Source organism: Macrotis lagotis, chromosome X (genome assembly GCF_037893015.1).
Source record: "Macrotis lagotis isolate mMagLag1 chromosome X, bilby.v1.9.chrom.fasta, whole genome shotgun sequence".
NCBI classification, from domain to species: domain Eukaryota; kingdom Metazoa; phylum Chordata; class Mammalia; order Peramelemorphia; family Peramelidae; genus Macrotis; species Macrotis lagotis.
In genome coordinates this window covers 235,983,450-235,990,746 of record NC_133666.1, presented here as the reverse complement: position 1 = coordinate 235,990,746, position 7,297 = coordinate 235,983,450, and the positions used below count along the sequence as shown (strand labels likewise).

The window sequence follows — 7,297 nt, the reverse complement described above, 5'->3', positions numbered from 1 at the left end:
TCCATTTTTATGCCATAAGTCAAATTTTCAACATTATTTTGTTTGGTTTTCATTTCAAGCTTCCTCTCTATTAATCCATTTTAGGAGTCTTCTCAGTAATATATGAAAATGTCTTTAGCTATTTAATTTGAGAAGTCTGAGAATACATCACATCTTTTTCTATATAGATAGATGAAAACAAATTATAAAACTCTCTTCTTTGGTGATCTGAGGAAAAAAACATGAAAAAGACAATGCTAAACAACCCAAAGATAGTTTATAATAGTGACTGATAAAGATAAATAGTATGAGACAGCTGTAAAAAGAATTCTCAATAACCACTGAGCTATATAAGCTTTGAGTCATTTTCCATAATATATAATCTCTAAAGTTTTCCAATCTGTCCTTGTGGTGTGTGAGCAGGAGATGACTTTGTGTTCTTCAAAACTATATCAATAGGGGAAAAACTTTGGCAGAACCTACAAATTATAAAAGCTTCTAATATGTGCTGGTGAGAAATTACACATCTGTAGTCTGAGGACCAGTCTGATTAAGTGAGGAGAGATTTATCACACAATGTTTGTGTGATGATTTTTTTCAGTCATGAAAAATATTTGTTAAGATAGAATGAGTTGTGATCTGCACTGACAAAGATGGTCTCTATTCTTGCAAAATCATAGTTTTGAAGTGTTGACATAGCAACTAAATAAAATTAAAAGAAACAAGTAAGATTATTATTTCAGGGATCATTTCAATAGTATGTTACTAAAGAATTGTGACTGAAGAAAGATTTCATAAAAACCTGTAAAAACTTACATGAACTGATCCTGAATGAAGTGAACAGAACCAGGAGAACATTGTACACAGTAGCAACATTGTGTGATGATCAGCTATGATAGACTTATCTCTTCAGAAATACAGTGATCTGAGACAGTTCCAAAAGGCTCATGATGGGAAAATGCTACATCTAGAGAAAGAACTATAAAGTCTCAATGCAGATTGAAGGATACTGCTTCACTTTCACTTTTTTATTTATTGTATTTTTTCATGTTTTTTCTTTTTGTTTTTTTTCTTCTTTCTCATGCATATGTTTAACAAGATTGCACATGCATGATGAGGAAGCAGGAAGGGAAGGAGAAGGGGGCACCAGGCAGGTGTGTTGACATTGCTTAGGTAACAGCATCTTGCCCGGAGCCCACTTGCCTGCTCAGGGCCCCCTTCTTCCTGCCTGTGATATGCCATGTCCCTGGGAACTGGCTTTCAGTGGCCACCATGGACATCTTCGGGGACTTAAGAAAGATGAACAAGCTCCAGGCAATGGGGTTCAGTGACTTGCCCAAAGTCACACAGCTAGAGCGTCTGAGGTTAGATTAGAACCCTGGGTGCTCCTGACTTCAGGACTGGTGCTTTATTCATTGCACCACCTAGCTGCCCCTCTGAGCTCTTTTCTTGGTGCAAAGAAGTTTTAAACTTTGACATGATTGTATCTTCTGCTCTTATGAGATGGAAAGGCTTGATAGTTGTCACTAGGAGTGAAAGCCCTATTGTGAGGATTCTGAGTGGCAATTTGGAGACAGCATTTCATAGAGGAGATCTTCTGTTTTTAACAAATTTCAGGGAAGATCCTATTAGAGCTGGTAAAATAGTGTTTTTAAAGTTGAAGGAAGAAATATTCCTATAGTTCACAGAGTCATTGAGTCCAAAAAAAAGACAATGGTAATGTCAAACTGCTGACTAAGGAGATAATAATGAAGTTGATAATAGAGGGTTGTACAAAGAAGGTCAAAACTGACTAGAAAAGGATGTTGTAGGAAGAGCAAGAGGGTTTTTGCTATATGTTGGGATGGTTACCATAATCATGAATGATTATCCAACTGGCTGTAATGGGTGCATATGTGTTACTGAAATGTTAATTCTAAAAACGAGAAGCAATTCCTGACTGAATTAAATTCTATTGAAAAAAAGAAAAACTAATATATTTGAAATGTCTCACTTTCTATATAAAAGAAAACAGTGTGCAAATTTTTCTCTTGCCCAAATAAAGGGTTCATCAGCAAAAAATAAGATTGCACACATATTATAATCTATATCAGATTGCTTGCTATCTTCGAAAGGAAGGAAGGGAAAGAAGGAGATAGAAATATTTGGAAGTCAAAAATCTTATAAAGATGAATGATAAAAACTCCCTTTACATGTAATTGGAAAAAAATGACTATTTACCAAGGAAAAAAAGAATTATGACTAAAAGTGTAGCATAAGACATCTTGAACTGAATGTCCAAAAGAGAAATTAAACAGGTCCAAACTAAAACTCATTATTTTTCACCCTAAATAAAAACCTTTTCATTCCCATTTTCATTATTAGTAAGATGAACAATGTCATTCTCCCAATCTGTCAGGCTCCCACACTAGGAATCAGACTGAATTCCTCATTATCCTTACCTCCTCAGCTATTTGCCCCCCCCCCCACATCAAAGATCTATTGCATTCACCTTTGCAACATCTCTCGAATTCCGTCCCTTCTCTTCTCTGAAACAACCCCGACTCTAGCACAGGTCCTCATCTTTTCACACCAGGACTATTACAACAGGCTGCTGGAGAGACTGCCTGTCTCAAGTGTCTCCCCACTTTAATCCAGTCTCTGTTCTGTCACCAAAGTGTTTTTCCTAAAGTGCAGAACCAACCATGTTCCTAAAATACATGTACTAACCATACATCTCTATCAGTAAACTCCAGGGCCTTCCTTATTGTTCCCAGCATCAAATGTAAAATCCTCTGTTGGCATTCAAAGTCCTTTATAAGCTTCTCCCTAACACCCTTCCAGTCTTCTTATACCTTACTCTTGTCATGAATTTCCTGATCTAATGACATTTATCATCTGGATGTTCCATAGAAATATTTTCCCACCCCGCTGTTAATCATTTACTATTTTTCCTATATAAAGCTTATTTGTATATATTTGTATGATATCTCTCCCATTAATTTGTAAAAATCCTTAAAGGCTAGGACTATCTTTCCCCTCCTTTTCTATCCATAGCCCTTAGCACAGAATCTGTAACATAGATAAATAACTCCTTTCTCTTCATAAACAATGATAATCTGAAAGGCTTTACTTTTGGGTACTTGAAGTACATGGAAGTAAAAACTACAAAATACTTCCAGTTGTGAAAAGAAGAGTATTTCACAGAATCACCAAATCTCTGAGCTAGAAGGGACTCCAGAAGTCATTAAATCTGATAAAACCCTCCCCACTTTAACATACTTTAGTGACCAGTGATGGCCAGTCGGGCTCTGCTAAACCTCTGTTTGATGGAAATTCATGACCTCCCACATCATTCTGTCCCATTTTTGGACAACATTAATTGTTCAGAAGCTCAATCTTATATCAAACTTAAATCTACTTTTCCTCAACTTAGACTCCTTTTCTTAGTTTCTCACTGGGAATGAGCAGAGATCAGCTAAACTTTTTTCCTTATGACAGTCCTTTGAGTCTATTTCCCAGTTCTTTCAACCATTCATTTTGTAATATGCTTTCCATAATCTTCAACATTATAACCAGCAGCTTAGTTTCTAAAGGAGGAAACTGAGGCACAGATAATGAAAATGACTTGCTTCAGTACATCCAGAAACTGCAAGGCACTTCTAACCCTTGTCTATTGATTCCATTGTCTGCTGCATTTCCACTATATCAATATTTAAATGACCATAATTCCTTTAATATGATCAGTTCAAAAGATGTGACTCTCTTGAAGTTGGAATCTTGCTAATGACAGCTAGGTAGCACAGAGAATAGAGTGCCAGGTTCATCTTCCTGAGTTCAAATCTGGTCTCAGATACTTATGAGCTTATGTCTAAGGGCATACAGATAAGTAAATAGCAGAAAAGGAATTTGAACCCTGATTCTCAAAAATCAAATCCTTGATGATTTTTTTCTTCTGTGTCAACTTGACATCTCTATTCTTTAGAGAAAATTGGAGATAAAGAAACATGAGATCTATTTTCTGGGCTTTTCTTAAGGACTATGAGAGAATTGTGACCAGAAAGTCATGAAGTTGAGAAAAGTGACCAGAAAATCATAAAGTTGTCACTGAACCCTCCAATGTCTAATATTCTAAATGGAATATTAGACACTGTGTAATAATGGCAATTATTTTTTTGAGAGTGCAATATTTTGGCATCCTGTATTTTAGTAGGAAGCCATAATCCTATTTCAAGGGTTGTTTTTAAGAGATGAAAAAGGGTTCCTATTTGTTAGTCTTCTTTGTTCATCCTAGCAGAAAAGCAATTAAATAAAAGAATCGATCTCTTAGTCCAACACCCTGAAGATCTCATTGAAACAGTCTTTGTTAATGTATTTATGTCTTTTTTTATTGGAAGATGATTTACTATTGTCTTTTTAGTAAATATATAAAAATCAAAAACATTTTCAACAGGAATCTTTTTAATTTTTACATTTAATTTTTAAAGGTGAATGTTCATGTTAAATGTTAGGTCAAAGTAAGGTAATGGGAATAATAATGTATAATAAGGACCCTAGAGTTAAAGTTAAACTGAGTCCTACTTGAATCTTGCTGTCTAAAACAGAAATCTAAATTAAAAAGTAATGACTGGGAAGGACTATTTATAATCTTCTTATTGAGGTTTCCTTAAACCATTTTCTGGGTATATGAATTCAAAGCCTAGCATGCTCTTGCCCTATCTCTTTTTTTCCCTATCACTTATTGCTCAGTCTTGTCTCCCTCTTCATAGAAAGTGAGTGGTTTTGCTCTGTTCAAACAAAATTATTTCTGTTTTTCTCATTAAAGACAAACTCTAAAGCATATGTTACTTAAGTTTGGAAATATATTGCTTATTAATTGCTGAAAATGCTTCAGTGACAGCTCATAAAAGAAATCTGATAGACTTATTGATTTGAATTCGAACTTATAAATGAAGGCAAAAGGTTCTTCCTTTCCTGGGAGTAATGGAGAGAATAGGAAAGAAGTAAAAAAATGCAGAATATTGCAATAAGAAAGAGTTTTGTCTATCATTGACATTGGAAATACTACATTTGGATTAAAATGCCCCAAATTCTGATGTGCTGCTTGGAGAAATTAAAAATAACATTAAAGAAAACAGAGATAGGAAGAACAGTTGTATCAGACTAAATATAAACATAGAAGATTTGGGCTCTATCTTATATAATTTTGAATACCAAAATCTCAGCAGCTTCTATTTGATATGTTTACTTTCCCATCCCTACAAAATCTTTATAAGAGCAATTTATATATACATACTGAAGATATTTTAAATGAAAGTATAAAAAGGAAACAGCAAAACTATTACAAATGATATTCTACTCTAAAACCCCATCTTTTGTCATTCAGTTGACTGAGTAATGTTGTAAATACACTATTCCATTAGACTTTGTTTTATCCCTATTTAAAATGCCTTGATTTGGCAGAATAAAATCTGGATTTAAGTTCCCTGCTCCCACAAGGTCTCTCCCATGCCAATGTTATAACCATGTAAAATGTTTAACGTGATAAAACAACATAGATAACTTTGTTTACTAACCCTCTATTCATTACTCTCAAGTTAAACATAAAACTAAAAGAAATATGTTCACCAAATGTGTTTGAGCATTTGTCCAGCATGGGATACAGTATAGAGATCAATTTCATATAAAAGGTAAGAATTTATTGCTTAAAATTCTCACATCAACTCCTGAAGCTGCTATTCAAAGTTAATCCACAACAAAATTGTGAAGGAGTTGAGACTTGTTTTTGCCTGAACCTCTCAGGATCCAGGCCTCATGCTAATCTCTAACAATACTGAGTTCCTCGTATGTGTTAACGATTTACTCTTCTTCTGTGGTCCCTCTGTAGCAGAGTTGTCTTGAGTTCTTCTCACCATCAAAACTTACCTACTAGGAGTCCTGGATCCTGCTAATTGATTGGCTGACTAGCCTAATATTCTAATTCCTTCCATGATCTAAATGAACAATGATGATTTCATTATTTAGGAACAGCATTATTAATGTTGTTTGAAATATTTAAAAAGAAAACTTTTCTATACCTTGATAAAGTAATAGATATGGGAATTTTAGGCCATATAGGCAACCTGTGGAGGAAATACTCCTGGGTATCTCTCCATCATATCACCTGAGCGGTTGTTTAAACCTAGTCCCTAAGCTATTCCTGCCACTACCTCTTAGTCAAAGCTTATCAGAGTGGCAGCCACAGTTTGCTTTAGCAGCTCTCTATCTCTTAATCTCTATGGCATTTAAAAATAACTTAGGTCTTCCAGATCACTGATCAAAAACCTCATATTTAGAATGCCAACAGCCAATTTAAAAGTTTTGGGGTAAGTTATAATCAATTTTATCAATCATGGCCAGCAAATGATTGACAAAAAAGACTCATTGAACTCTCTAAGATCAAAGCATGACTACTTCTTGGGGTCTATTTGTCCTTGGACAAGAGGTATTCCAACAGATGGCAATCAACTCTGAGTGGTTAACTCTGAGTGGTTAGTAATTAATGAGAGATGGGCTTTACAAAGAAAAAAATGATCTCATTCTAATGAGGGCTATGAGAAACATCATGTGACTTTTGGATAGAGAGACTATCCAGACCAACCCCAGACTTGGGCAATGTAGACAAAGCATCTACTTCCACCCAAACTTGAGTGAATGAAATTCTCCTTAGACTGGAGATTCCTTGTAAGGTTGAGTGGGTGTCTGATGGAGGATAAAATTCTGTCTTGTGAGACTGAGTTTTTAAAATGAGAACAGTAAAAAGGGGACAAAAGAAAAATAGAAAATCCCCCCCCAATCACTAGTTATTAATAATCATCTCTCTCACCTTCCTACCTCAGGGGCATCAGAATGATAACCACTTTGTAGATTTGAACAAAGCTCTATGTATTCATTCCCCCTGATATAAATGGAAGCTAACAGAGGAAGTATCTTAAATAATTTCCATTTTACAGAGATTGTGGAATGAGTGGAAAAAATGCTGCCGAACTGCAAATCACTGATGAGTAGATCTTTGCAGTAAGTTTTCCTAGTTTAGAAAAAAGGAATTGATTTACAGAAAATCAACTACTTTAATTTAGAGATCATTAGATATTGTTTGCTGGGAACTCATACCAATCATAACAGCCTGGTAATAGCAGGGTAAGACAATATGCATCTGTTATGTGCCTACTGTTTGTCAGACCCTGTGCTAAGCACTCATAAATATTATCTTATTTGATCCTTGTTCCAGTTTCACTAATCTAAGAAAAAAGATAAAACTGGAACAGTGGAAAGATAATTATTTTTCCTGCTACAACAA

General features: G+C 34.9%; 1 pseudogene; it reads left to right on the top strand.

Moving 5' to 3' along the window:
- The first annotated feature begins 1,248 nt into the window (after positions 1-1,248).
- On the top strand, positions 1,249-1,892 carry LOC141498992 (signal peptidase complex catalytic subunit SEC11C pseudogene; annotated as a pseudogene).
- The last annotated feature ends 5,405 nt before the right edge of the window (positions 1,893-7,297 follow it).